Source organism: Symphalangus syndactylus, chromosome 17, assembly GCF_028878055.3.
Source record: "Symphalangus syndactylus isolate Jambi chromosome 17, NHGRI_mSymSyn1-v2.1_pri, whole genome shotgun sequence".
NCBI lineage: Eukaryota > Metazoa > Chordata > Mammalia > Primates > Hylobatidae > Symphalangus > Symphalangus syndactylus.
In genome coordinates, this window is record NC_072439.2 from 42453589 (window position 1) to 42468693 (window position 15105).

General features: G+C 37.3%; 1 protein-coding gene across 2 annotated transcripts in view; it reads left to right on the forward strand.

Moving 5' to 3' along the window:
* PDZRN4 (PDZ domain containing ring finger 4) overlaps positions 1–15105 on the forward strand; it is a 390048-nt gene that overhangs the window by 260044 nt on the left and 114899 nt on the right. The gene's annotated exons all lie outside the window — the stretch shown is intronic.

Here is a 15105-nt window from a genome sequence, read left to right on the forward strand (position 1 = left end):
TGTATAAATATTGTTTGCTTGGTATTTTAGTTAAAAGAGCTCAGCCATGCTAACTTGACCTACAATAGGTAGACTTTGCCATTTGCTCAAGTGTGCTCTTTGTTTCCTTATTGAGTCATGTTTATAATGTTTGAAGTTGACTTTGCCTATGGAGTTGTGAGCCTTAGCGTTAAGACAACATGGAAAGTAATAAAAATGTTTTACTAAGATGGCACATGGCAGTGTTAGTGTCTTTGGTGATTGCATACTAAATACCAAGCACAGCATGGGAGAAACACTGTGCATAGAAGAAATAATAGAGACTTTTGAATTAAGCAGTCTTCTCTCTGACTGTGAGTTACTTAACTTCATTGAGCCTCTGTTTAATTGATTAGTCTCAACCTGTAAGTGTTTTTTTGAGGATTAAATGACATAATATGTTTAAAGGGTATAACACATTACAGGCGTGACATAAACGGTAATTTTTATAGTTAGGATATCATTTCAGTCTAACAATGACCCTGTGAGATATGTAATACTGTCCCCATTTTACAAATAAGAAAACTGAAGCACAAAGTAGTCAAGTAACAAATTCATATTGTCAGCATGCAGGACACCTGGAGTTCAAACCAGGATCTGCCTAATGTTAGAGTTCATGTTCATTTTATTGTAAATACCAAATGTCCCATTTCGTATTTATCCACTGAACTTATCCATAAATTTTGAATATCTGACATATAGTAGGTGCTCAGTAAGTATCTCATAAAGAAAAAAATGGGAAGAGGAATGGAGGAGAGGAAGGGAAGAAAGAAGTAAGAGAATCAATAAAAGATGCTTTTTAAATTGTTTTCCCTTGAAAGGGTCTATGGAAGATGCTCTTTTTGGCATAGGAAGAGAAGTCCTCATGACTACTTCTCTCCCTATCATTTTAGTAACTTCAGTGAAATTATCTCACCTATGAGAGCCCATCAGTATGGGAAAGTGACTTGTCACTCCCCACTTTTGAGGGCTTGAAAGCCTTTCCCCACTTTTCCATAAATCCATGTCTGCCATGAAAGGTTCCTCACAATCTGTTTTGTTTCCTCATTCTCTCCTAACAGCTAAAATTTTAACCAAAGAAAACTATAACTTTCTATTTAAGACAACGTGATTTTTCCCATCTCTGTCTTTCAACACAAAGTCCCTTATGCCTACAGTGCCTTTCCCACCTCTCCTTCCTCACGCCTATTCTGGTAAAAGCCCTGATACCTTATGGCTCAATCCAAAGTTTGCCATTTGTGGAATTTTCACTGAGTCCGGGACAGAGTTAGTTCACTCTTCTCAATGATTCTCTTCCATCATGCTTCACAACTTATAGTCAGATGCTTCTGTGTGTGTATTTAGTTCTGCTGCACCTATGCAGTTCTACCATCCCATGCAGTGGATGGCCCAGAGCAGCTATTTAATACAAATTGAGTCAAAGAATAGGAGTGGAGACATAGTGAAAACTGCATTCACCAAGGAAACATTTTGTTATTGTCTCCAGTATTCACTGAGTTCTGTTTGAAAATAAAATCGTTAAAGAAACTACATATGCTATGTTTTCTTGACTTCGAAGATGCCACCTATTTTAAGACACATCTTAATTATAAGGTTCATCATCAAATTTAAGAACAGTTGGGGGAGCGGGATTGACAAACATATTTTAATATGCATATTGACTGCAAGCTATATCCCAATTTGAGAAACAATAAGATATTGGGAAGAACTTGCCCCTTAGAATTGAGGAAACAGTCATTGCTTTTCTCCAAAAACAAAATATTATTGGCCCTTCCTTCACCCCAACTGGGCTCCTCTTCCTGTCTCTCTTATCCCAGACCAAGCATTTCATTACCTCACTTTATGCAGACCCAACACATTAGGACCTTATCTTAAGATCTCCAGTCATGACAAAAAATGATAGAATTTTTATTATTCAACTGTCAAACCAACCAACACACTAAGCTGTTCTTTCTTTCCAGAATCCTTCCATTTTTCTTCATCTGAATAAGTTGTAGTACTCCTCAAAGTGTGGTTCAGACATTGTTTTTTTCCAGGAAATCTTCCTAGAGTCCTTGGACTTGAGTAGGTCCTTTCTTTTCTCTTTCCAGTGTACCCAGTGCATATCTCTGTCATAATAGGTACCAAATGCTATTGTTTTCTCAGTTTACTTGCAGCTTCACTGATCTCCGAATCTCTGGAGGTCGAAAACCCTGTCTTCAATCTCTGCATCCTCAGCCTCTACCTCAGTACCTGTACAGATGTTTCTCAAGTAAAGGTGCATGACTAAATACTAAATGAATCCTGCCTCCAGAGTAAGATGATGAAGGTGACACAATAGCATAATAAGATGGGATCCCTGCCCTCAAGTGGGTTACTATCCAGCAGACATGAGTAATGGATGTGCACGCAAATAACTATGATGCAAAGAGCAATATTAGTTCTGTGTGTGAGAGAAAGAGAGGGAGGAACAAAGTGTCATGAGATGTCATAGTGATGATAATTGTCTGTAGCGTAGATGAAAATTAAAAGCAAAAATTAAAATAAGGCATCAAAAATAGGACATATCTGTGTAAAATTAAATGAATCAATTATTGACTTAGTAATTGTGATGTGTCTCCTTTTGCTGCCTTCTATGCTGTAAAATTGAATTCACTATTTTCTGTAAAAATACTTTAATATATTTGGTTTTATTTTATGTGGTTTTTGTCCATCATTGAAATAGTCAAGTATAGCTAAATTGTCAAATTATTTATTTTATATACACTCCTCTTTAGTATAAAAAGAATGTAAGATGATAGTTATAAAATATACTGGAAATTGCCTAAATTTTATTTGATGATGATGCCTTTGGGCTTCATAATTATGATAGTACTAAAATGAGAATTTCTTCAACTGCAAATATCCAAATTAAAATCATATAAAACAAAGAGTAGCCTAAGAAAACCATGAGAATCATTTTTAAAACTTTAAGCTTTACATAAAACCTAACGCAATTTAATAATATACTAAACATATATTGTCGAATAACTCAAAACCATATTTCTTTTACTTGTATTATTTCTTATTACTTTTACATCTAGGATATTGTTTGAACCATGAAAAATATATAAAAGTAAAGATAATCTCCCCTCATATACCAAATATCAGTTAAGCTTTTCAAGAAACTAATTCAGTGGCCCACATATAACCTTAGACAACTCAGAGAGGGTGGAAGTTAAGTTACTGCTTTTAAAAATTCATTTTAACCAAGATTAATTTTCCATTCCACAAAAATTAGCTTTAAACTGTGACCAAAATGCTGACCATATTTCCCATGTGAAACTAGAGTCTTATTCAGATACTGGGGAGTCTGAAGAAGGAGGGAGGGAGGAAAGGTATCTTTACTGTCTTGCTTATGTTGGCCATTTTAAGAACTATATACAAAAGTGATGTTTCTACCTGAGGATAAATTTACTCAAACTTCAAGAATTCATTGAGACCAAGTGCAGTGGCTCATGCTGTAATCCCAGCACTTTTGGGAGGCTGAGGCAGGGGGATCACTTGAGGCCAGAAGTTTGAGACCAGCCTGGACAGCATAGTAAAACCATCTCTACTAAAAGTAAAAAATAAAAGAAATTAGCCGAGCTTGGTGGTTCATGCCTTTAGTTTCAGCTACATGGGAGGCTAAGACAGGAGGATTGCTTGAGGCTGGGATACCCAGGCTGCAGTGAGCTATAATTGTGCCACTGCACTCCTGCCTGGGTGACAGAGCAAGACCGTGTCTCAATACAAACAAACTATATATATATATCTGTGTATATATTACTATATATATATAATGTAAAATTTTTTAAAGTTTTTTGGGGACAAAATTTCACATCCAAGGAGATAGTATTATACTGAATAGAAGACTGTTATAGTCTAACTTTCTCTTTAATACAGTTAACAGAATTGAGAGAAAGTCAGAACGTAACAGTCTTCCATTCAATATAATACTATTTCCTTGGATGTGCAATTTAGATTTTAAAAAAACTTAGAAAATATCTCCTCCCTAATTGGCATAGACTAAATGGCTTAATTTAATCTTTTTCATTTCTACCCTCTGAATAAAAATGTCACCAATAAATGCTAGTAACCTCAGCAAAGGTATAAATATTACCAATTTATTTGTATGATGTGGATATACATAGTTGGTTATTAACAGGTATTAAATAGAGTCTGTGACTGTACATTTTTGTTCAGGTTTATGGACTCCATTTGGATACTAACTGTTACAAAAAGTTAGTGAAAGTAAGTTAAATATAAATTTACAAAGAAGTTGCCTTACAGATCTTTTATAGTGTCACTCCAGTCTCTTGAAAGCAAAGTAAGTAGGTCTTAAATTTCAGGAAGATGAAATTATGGTTTTGTAACTGATCAATGACAAAAATGAAACAAAAAATCCAACAAAAGAGTGACAAAAGCATTTAGAGCAAATGGTGTATATAATTGCCTTCTCGCAGTTTCTAAGATCATCTCATTGATGTAATGATCTTCTCTGATGGACTGCCGTTTTCTGGCTAATGGACACCTTGTCTGTGCTGATGAACATGATCACCAGGTCCCCTCTGGTGTCCTGGAGCACAACAAGTAACAATATTACCAATGTGCTAATGACTGCTCTGGGGTGCTTTCCTCTTCTTCCTCACACCAAAGATACCTCATTCTCATCTTCTACTACAACCAGAAAATCATTTTAAACCTGGCTTCTCACTTTGAAGTTTGCTTTGGCAGCTTTGAAGTATTTGCAGCTTTCTGGCCAGTATTATCTGTGTTTCATAGATCACAGAAAATTCTGAAAGAGGGAAAAGCACTTATTAATTTGAGATGTAGAATCTTTTGTTGATATGTTTCATATAGGGTTGGTTTCATTTCTTTAATATCCTGTAATAAGTTATTGCCTTTAGAAGGTGAATAAGAGACAAAAAAAAAAAAAAAAAAAAGGTGGCTAATAGGACCTTATGGAACTATCTACAGCTCACGCCTGTAATCCCAGCACTCTGGGAGGCTGAGGCGGGCGGATCACAAGGTCAGGAGATTGAGACCATTCTGGCTAACACGGTGAAACCTCGTCTCTACTAAAAAATACAAAAAAAAAAAAAAAATTAGCCAGACGTGGTGGCGGGTGCCTGTGGTCCCAGCTACACGGGAGGCTGAGGCAGGAGAATGGTGTGAACCTGGGAGGTGGAGCTTGCAGTGGGCCGAGATTGCACCACTGCACTCCAGCCTGGGCGACAAAGCAAGCCTCCGTCTAAGAGAAAGGGAGAAGAAAGAAAGAAAGAAAGAAAAGAAAGAAAGAAAGAAAGAAAGAAAGAAAGAAGAAGAAGAAGAAGAAGAAGAAGAAGAAGAAGAAGAGAGAAAGAAAGAAGAAAGAGAAAGAAAAAGAAAGAAAGAAAGAAAAAGAAAGAAAGAAAGAAAGAAAGAAAGAAAGAAGAAAGAAAAGAAAGAAAGAAAGAAAGAAAGAAAGAAAGAAAGAAAGAAAGAAAGAAAGAAAGAAAGAAAGAAAGAAAGAAAGAGAGATTATAGTAGTCAGAGGTGGGAACCAAGGAGCGGTCTTATGATGCCTAATATTACCTTCAGGGCTCCAAATAAGAAGCCATCATGCATAGCAAATGGTACCCCCGCTCCTGAATATGTTGCTACATTTTAATTAGTTACTGGATTACTTAGGGATATAGAGACCCACAGAGTCAAACTCTTTACTAAGTGTTAAATGCAATACATTTAAATTTTTTTAATTTAAATTTTTAAATAAGCTAAATAGAAAACACCTCGTCTGTGTAAGTCCAAATGAAGTAATAGTATGTAACTAATTGTGAACCTGAATGTCCATAGTTGTTAATATTTCATTTAGTCCAGCATTTCAGTTACCTTAATTTGCTGCAACGAAAAAGTGTTTTAATTATGTATACTGTCTTAGGTTAAGTGGCCCCAGAAACAGGCTCTGAGGCAGAGATTTGCATGTGAGAAGCCTGGAGAGTTGTCCCAGGAACAACACCTGGGAGGAAATGAAGGTAGTAGGGCTGGGCAGAGGAAAATGTAGAACTACGATGCAATCTTAACAGAGACCCCTGCTGATCTGATGACAGAGAGAGCTCTGAAACGGGAATGGCCCGTCAGAGTTGTCTGGAGCCAGGCAAAAGAGCCATGCCGTTATCCCTGGAGGAGTGAGCATAGCTTTGAATAAGGCAACTCCCTTTGACTGAATGCAGTTTCCAGAGTAGGAAGAAGCTGCAGCAGCCCATGCCCGCCGCCCCGGGGGGAGTGAGTCCCTCGATCCCGAAGATGGGATCTCAGTCTTCAGCACCCACTGCGTACACCAATTCATCTTGTAATATGTGGACATAATTTCTAAGTCATAATAAAATTTTCCCTCCCAAGTAATTTTAATCACTTATGAGACAAGGTCGGGCTCCTTAAGGTTACATTGTGCTTCTCCTCTTAACCCACTTTGTTGCTTGTTTAAATCATTTCTGGAATTAAGAGTGTGTCATTGGAGCATATTCTGAGAATGTGACTTTGAAAGTCTGACCTGCGGACATGTGATAAATTGTGTCTGGAGATTGATTTTGCTGAGTGCTAATACCAAATCATGTAGCAACATGGTTTCACCTACTAAATATTGCCCAGACCATATTGTTGAAGTCTGCGCTGCCACGGTCACCTCATCAGGATGTTTTCTGTCCTGTGACTAGTGGCTTCAAATGTACTCATCCATCTTCTTGTCCCATTACATTTGGTGTGACTGATGTTCTGTACCCATTAAAATTGATGGGAAAGAACAAAGAGAAGAAAAATGTGCCCTTCGATTGATTATTTCTCTGAAAGCGTAAATGAAAATTCTCCAGTACCAACAAGAGATTTAGAGTGGGGGCTTTCCCCCATTTATTAAGTGCTTTAACTAGCAGGTTTAGTAAACAGAGTTTCCTGTTTATAAGGGTGCGTTTTTCAGCCCATTTTAAAATTTAATCTCCTTCTGAAATGTTTGATCTTTATAAGATGAATTTAATAGCTGTAACATTGTTTATAGTCAGGGGTTGTTTTGGTGAATTCTCAGTACCAGAACCAATTAAATCAGATGCCTTCGTGTCAGGCTTTTTTCTTCTGATGAGCTATCATAATGGCTCATTTTATGCTCTGTGATAGCCAATAATTAAATTGACCATTATTGTAAGGTGAAGCCAAAACCAAAGTGATTTTGGAAGGCTCAATCTTCCTAGGTTTTTCTTGGATCTATTGAATGTTATCTTTGTGTTCAACAAATTGCAGAACAGCAAGATATCTCTGCAATACTCACAAAGCATTTGTTTAATTACATTATTGAATGTGTTAGGGGAAAAATAAAGCCTGCCCACTGGCAGAGATCAGGCTTCGGTCTCAACACCTCTTTCCTCCTGAGGTTCCTGCATTTGAGTTAGAGGAAACAGTGTGAACTTGTTTCTTAAGAGACATGATAGAGTCACATTTTTAAAAGATGTATTTTTTTTCTTTTCTTACAATATTCAAAATGAAATAAATGTGGCCAAATAATAAATAAACAATATGAGACTAGTTACTTTGGTCTGAATTCCCTTGGGGGAGATTGAATACCCAGGGATCTGTGGGGTAATTTGAGTGGTATGGATAGCATGGTCCCTTGAGGGAGACAGGAAAGTAAGAAACATTCTTCCGGTGTGACCCTGGTCACAAGGATGGCAGGAGCTATTCTAGGACTTAGACAATAGGAATATATCTGTGAACAGCTGTCAAGTTGGCAGTGGCCGAGCTGGTCCACATTTTCAGCAATATCAATGGTCATGTGCTATACAAATACTTGACCAACTGTGGGGCAAATGGAACTAAGGAGACTACAGTCAGATCCTTTCCCTTACATAAAAAATGGCCTGAACCAGCACTCTCCAATAGAAATATCTGTGATAATGGAAATATTCTGTATCTGTTCCATCAAGTACAATAGCCACTAGCCACATAGGACTGTTAAACAGTTGAAATATGGTTGGTGTAATTGAGGAATTGAACTTTTGCATTTGGTCATTTTAGCTAATTTAAATTTCAGTTGCCACATGTGGCTAGACTATTGTATTGGACAGTGCAGGGTCTAGAACTTGTTAAGGAATCATATGCAGTTCTATAGAAATGATGTCTTAAAACCTTGAAGTCTACAGTTCAATTTATATTCTATCCTAGTATTTAAAAATTCTCTCTATGGATTTTTTAGGGGGATGAATTTTGTTTAAATGTGTAGTGCTTTTTTAAGAACTGAAGTGAAATATAAATTACAAAAGCAAGTATAAAATATGAATCCCATGGAATAGCCTACAAAGAGGAGGCTTAGAAATTAGCATACTAAAATAACTCCCTTAGATAGCAGCATTTAGTAAATAATCTTGACACTAAGATCTCACGAAAAAGATAGTCTTATCATTTTACATTTACAAATCTTGACAGCCTGAAATCTAGGTCATTGTATTAGCAACGGGAATAAAGAATGAATTAATTTAATTCAAATACAAAGAGTTGCACTTCCAGAACTCAAAAAAATTATCATCAACTGGGGTGTTCTAAGAAAATCAGTTCCCCTTTCAACTATCGCAGCAAAAATAAATAATAAAATAACAATATTAATAACAATTTAATTGGAGTAGCATCTTGTACTGAACCTTCTTTCAAACTGTTCCCCGATCTTAAGATTTTGTACCATAAATCTTGTACATTGATCTGAGAAGTCCTTATGAAACGCTGTTTCTTCAAACCCCTTACTGCATTTTGGCTCCAATAATACTTCCTGTTACGTCAGTATTTCATAAATATTCAGTACTGACCATAAGATGTGTGTACTTCAGTCTCACCATTCAAAATTAAACCCATCTTGGTTGAATAGAAATTTGTTCTTTCCCAGTAGGGATATTACAGGCCATTCTCTCATTGTAAATCCTAATTAGGGAACCATTGTCTACATTGTCCACTCATGTGTGTCCTTCACCCTGTCCCCTCAGCCACCACATATCCAAGTTGCCAAATTCTAATGTTCTTCCTCTTCAACATTTCTTCCATCTGTATTTCTTTCAGCATTCTCTCTCCTTTCCTTTACCACCAACCTGCTGGATTTATTAAGCCCACATTTTCTCTCAACTTCTGATCTGTCTCTTTGCTTCCAGTCTCTAAGCTTCAAGCCATCATCCACCCTGCTGCCAGTACATTGTTCTTCTAGCTTCTTTGACAGATGCCCCAGTGGTTGCAGGACAAAGTCCAGTTATCCCAGTTATACCTCGCTCAGAGAACACTGCATCCTGATAGCCTTCCACAGACGCCTCAGGTGGAAAAAATTTCCCTCCTGCTTAAGTTACTTGAATGTATTTCTCCCCAGGATAACTCAAAAATTTATAAAGGAATGAATGGTTGTTTATTCTTTTAGAGATCGTAAACATTTTTCACTGCCCTACCTCATGTTTAAGTTTTCCAGAAATCCAGTGACCTAAATAGGGCAGGCAAGATGTTTTCCCATTTTGTAAAGCAGAAAACCAGCTGAATTAGGCAAGGGAATAACCTAAGAAGACACAGCCAGGAAGTATCTGGCTGGTCCTTTCTATATGAATAAAATTAGTGTTTCAATAAAAATGATATCCCCAGTGCCTAGAATAGTGGTTGGTATAAAACAAGTGTTAGATAATAAATGTTGATTTAATGAACGAGTAAATGAATGAATGAAGACATACTGCAGCGGGCCTTATAAATATCATGACTGGTGTTTGAACTGGCTTAACCACATAATGAGTGGCCACTGGATCACCTGAGCAGGCCAAATGGTGTGCTCACACGCGGGTGCAGATAAATCTGAAGTAAAGAATGAGGAAGTTAGTGCAGAAACGAGGAGATTCTGCAATTGACTATGACAATGGAACCCAAGGTTAAAATAGGAGACTGAGAGAAATTTTAAAGAAAGGGCTTAGAATTATTACTTCTTGACACTAACTGAATGGAAGGGCCAATGCAGAAGGCAGAACCAAACATCATACCTAAGTTGGCAGCCATAGTGTGTGGGCAAATGGTGATGGCCATACCGGGAAGATAGGATTGTTTCCCTTGAATACAGATGAGCCTTTATCTGTGCTAAATCCTTTAGCATCTAATTATACTATAGATTTTCTCATACTCCTTACTGGATCTCTGACTAATTATTCACACATGAAAATACTGTATTTCCCAATCTTTTAATTGTTTATTGTTCCCAGGGCACCAAGCCCACTTCTCAGCAAATGGTAGACCTTCCAAGAAATATGGAAATTGATTAATTTTAATATGATATAAACACTATGCTATTGAAATATATCATATCCTCCATGAAAGTTTAACTTAGGTGCAATTTGTATAAACAAAAATATTATTTTTCAGAAAAACAGCTGTTTGCAAAAGTATTAGCTGCATTTTTCTGAAATGCATTTTGCTATCAGGTGCTTTGTAAAGTGGGATGGGAATGCAATGAATAATCCGAACAAATTTTTCACGGAGGAAAAGTTGCTGGAATTTTAAATACTATTTTCTTTTAGATTTTCTAGCAAATACTAAAATAAGCTTTTAAATTTTCTTCAAGCTTCATAACAAACTTCACAGCCATGAAGCAATGAGTTATCTTTCTCTTCCTTTTTTTAGCTATAGCAGAATAAAATGAGGGATTATTGTGTCCATTTGAGTCGTGTGGTTATACCTACATTTTCTAGGGGACCAAGATCTTTTCCATCAATGCTTATTTTCCTTGCACCAATGTCAGAAACATGACATTTATTTTAAAATAAAGTAATTTAATTTGCAAGTTTAAAATGTAGCTATTATAAATAATTGAAAGCATTAGTAACTTTTTGGTGATAGGAGTAGTAAATTAACCCAGGGTTTGATCGTGACCATCCAATTAAATCCAACGAATATTTACTGAGTGTGAATGATTCTAGGTGCAAGGCATTGCAGTAGCAAAGTGAGGTTCCAGAGGTGTGTAAAACAGCACTTGACCCTGTAGGGGCTTTATATCTTTCAGGCAAATCATTATATAGTGAGACAAAATACAATTGATGAGAAGAGCGGGGAAAAGGGGAAAAGGGAGGGGGAATTGGACTAAGGGGACCACCAGAAAACTTCATGAAGAACATGCAATTCAAACTATTCCTTGACAGATGAGGGTGTAGCATTCTGGCTATAAAGATGTTAAAAGCAGAGAATCTGAATCTGGGAAATCCAGAAGGAGTTAGTCTGAGGAGAGTGACTGTGTGTGTGTGTGTGTGTGTGTGTGTGTGTGTGTGTGTGATGGAGTTTCGCTCTTGTTGCCCAAGTTGGAGTGCAATGGCACAATCTCTACTCACGGCAATCTCCACTTCCCAGGTTCAAGTGATTCTCCTGTCTCAGCCTCCTGAGTAGCTGGGATTATAGACAAGCACCACCATGCCCAGCTAATTTTGTATTTTTGGTAGAGACAGGGTTTCACCACATCGGCCAGGCTGGTCTTGAACTACTGACCTCAGGTGATCTGCCCGCCTTGGCCTGCCAAAGTGCTGGGATTACAGGCATGAGCCACCATGCCCAGCCAAGAGTGACTTTTATAGGTAGTTAGAAATCTTCAAATCCTTTCAGAAAAAGAAGTGGCAAGATCAGATCTATGCTCAGCTATAATAAGGGAGGGTTACTATTAGCAAAGTAGGGCAGGAAATTTTCACACTGGTTTTTAGGAGTATAGCCATTTTTTTGCCAGATGAAGTAAGGAGCTTTGCATGGCTAAATTCTGGGAGTTGAAGAGGATGGACTGAGTACTGTGTACCCCACAGTGGCCTTGGAGGCTCCTATAGATGGGACGGAGAAGGGTGGTATGTAAGAGAGCTAGAGGTCAATATAAAATCCCAATCTCTGGGCAAGAGTAGTGAGAATAGGGGCAGAGAGCTGGCTTGGAAGACACGGCTGTGAAGGGAAGCCAGGCCAGAGTAGCACAGTTTGGTGACTGACTTCCATGAGGGGGTTAGGGAGAGAAAGAAGTCACAGAAGTTTCCAATGTTTCAGATTGCAGTAACTGGGAAGAGGACGGACATTGACACTGAGATAGGAAACATAGAAGGGCAGATCTTTGGGAGTAGATGAGGAATTAGGTTTGAGATCAGAGTTCAAAGGATTTGTAGAATAGTAGAAGAATGGGTGCCAAAATTCAGACAAATACTGGCAGCTTTATCTTATGGTTTAGATGTGAGAAATACCTGTCCAAAATTATGTCAGCACATTCCAGGTTGACGGGAAGGTGACTTGTCTATATTTATTACTTTTTCTCTTTAATATATCCCGTAGATTTGTTAATCTGACCTTTTATACCAACATTTCAAAACAACTTAAGGAAGTGCTAGAAGAGAGTTTTGAGACCTGGCATATGATCCAAGGTGATGTAACAAATTATAAAATGTGTTTGCATGTGGAAGTTAAAAATGTGCAGCTTAAAGAGTAGTTGAAACTCCATATGCCTCTTTTGGCCAACCCAGTAATGCAGCTTGCAGAAATATAAATGAACATTCAGAAATTGGAAGCATGCCTTTGTCTAAAATCTGGGCCATATTTAAGCCTTCTTACCCACTGCAGCCTTTTAATTAGCCATTACCAGACTTAGCCATTGCAGCATTTGCTGGTGCTTGATTCTTCATCCTGTCTATAGCTGAATTAGATTCCACGGCTAAATAAATGCAATGTTTTTAATAGCCTTTATAAACAGACTTATATACCCCAAGATTCTGTTATTTGAGGAAGCTGTTATGAACAACAGGCTCTAAATTGTGAATGCTTCCTAGACACTATAAATCATTTTGCCTTGCAATAAACATCAATTAAATGTAGTTCACGTGTCACAATGCATGGAACAGATTGATTTTTGAAGACAGCATAGCCCTGCATCATGTACATTCAGGGGTATTGGGAAAAAATACCCATTAAATTAACATTAGTTTAAAAAAAATGAAAACTTCTAGAACAATTACAGCTTTACTGTTTTGACTGAAGGAGAAAAAACGACCTTTGTTTCAGGAGCTGTGACTTGAACAATGCTATTCTGCATGAAATTGAGAAATTGCCAATGTTCCCAACCTGATGGATAGTATGTGTGGGATCTTAGTTCTGCTTCATTAAGCTCTTGTGAATGAGTGGTAAATTTTCCCTATTTATGTATTTTCTGTCAGGGGATCATAAACATAGCCTGCCTACCACATGTTTTTACTGTTACCTTTTTATGTATATATTGGTTGCACCTTTAACAAGAGTTTATTCCTATATTGAATATCCTAGTTAGGTAGGTTTTAGGAATAGGCAAAACTATACACTTGCTACTTTCTTATAATATTTCATATTAAATGTAGAGTGATTAAAACTTCTAATTTTTCAATGAATGAAAATAAGCTTATATTTAATTAGTTCAAACTTTCTAGTGCATAATTTTTAACATGCTGGAAATGATGCTTAATAGAGAAGCATTTCCTGAACGAAACTTTCTTTTCGTGTTCAACTTATAAACTGAGTCTGGAAAGAAATAAATTGTTTCCAGATGAATTCACTTGGATTTTATTTTGAGAAAATCTTAGGAGCAGATTCCTGTACCAATCTTCTAAGAGCCTTCTTGAAGGCAGGAGGATGGAGAAATAACTGGCTTAGTCTCCTTCCAATTGTGTCAATATATTTTTGAAATATTCAAATGTGTCTTAGAAGTTGTGAAGTGTTTTGCAAACAATATGTTACTAATAATTGTATAAAAGTACTCAATGTTCACAAACCATATATATGTAGATGTAAATATAGGAGGAGGAGGAGAGAGGTCCTCTAATCCCCAGTGTTACTCAATTCCACTATACTTTCTTGAGTGGGAAAGAAAAGGGTAAAGTTATGTCTTGCTGTAAAATGCACACATAACTCTAGATGAATAAGTTCATGGGGAATGTGTCTGTCATGAGTAGAACACTTTCATGTTGCTAGTCTAAGGGACAGCAAAGTCAATAGCAAAAGTTCATTGGAGTTTCAAATTGTTCCATCTGATCCCTGCATATACAAGGGGTCTTTTCTACTGCTGTGGCTGTCCTCAGACACAGCTTTGGCTTTTCCTCTGCACTGAGTGATGTTCCCTAGAGTTTCCCTGTGTAAAAAGTGCGGCCGTTTCCCTGGGCCGTGGCCTTTAGAGAGACCTGAGTCATTTGACGAGTACTGCAGGGACTCCACGTGATTCTACCAACCAAACAAATGACAAGCACAAAAGCAACAGCATAAAACAACCATTGTGCTGCATGAGTATTACTTTCCTTTTTTTGTTCAACTTTCATTTTAAATTTCATATGTACAAGTGCAGATTTGTTACGCAGGTAAATGTGCATCATGGGGATTTGTTGTACAGATTATTTCGTCACCCGGGTATTAAGCCTAGTACCCATTAGTTAATTTTCTTGATCTTTTCCATCCTCAAATTTTCCACTCTGGGACCAAAAGGCCCCAGGCTGTGTTGTTCTCCTCTATGTGTCCATGTGTTCTCATCATTACATGTGGTATTTGGTTTTCTATTCCTGTGTTAGTTTGCTAAGGATAATAGCCTACAGTGTTGCTTTCCTAGAGAGAGTAACAGACAAGGCTCCCAACGACCACACCGCCACGTGTTATTCCCTAGGGATAGCTTACTCCTCCAATGTGTCTTTGATATTCATATATATTAACCAGATTTACCCAAATACAAATATGAAAATTTTCGGATCAAGATTGATATGATTCTTCCCTTATTTCTTTATGTTTAGAAATCCCATATCACCTTTAGACCCAATTGAAATGGTATCTACTTTATGATGACCTCTCAGAGCCCTAAATAGAGTAAATGGATTCACCTCCAAAAATCCATAATATTGTTTGAACCTCTCTTATTGAACTTTCAGTAGATGCTTTATATTTTAATTGAGTGCATGCCTGTCTTTCTCCTCTAGAGCAAAACCCACTTCTCATATTTGCTTCACTCTGTCACCCAACCCCCCACGCTCCTAGAATAATGCTTGCACATAGTAGGTGTTCAGGAAAATGTGCCTTATGTTCACATTTATGATTAAC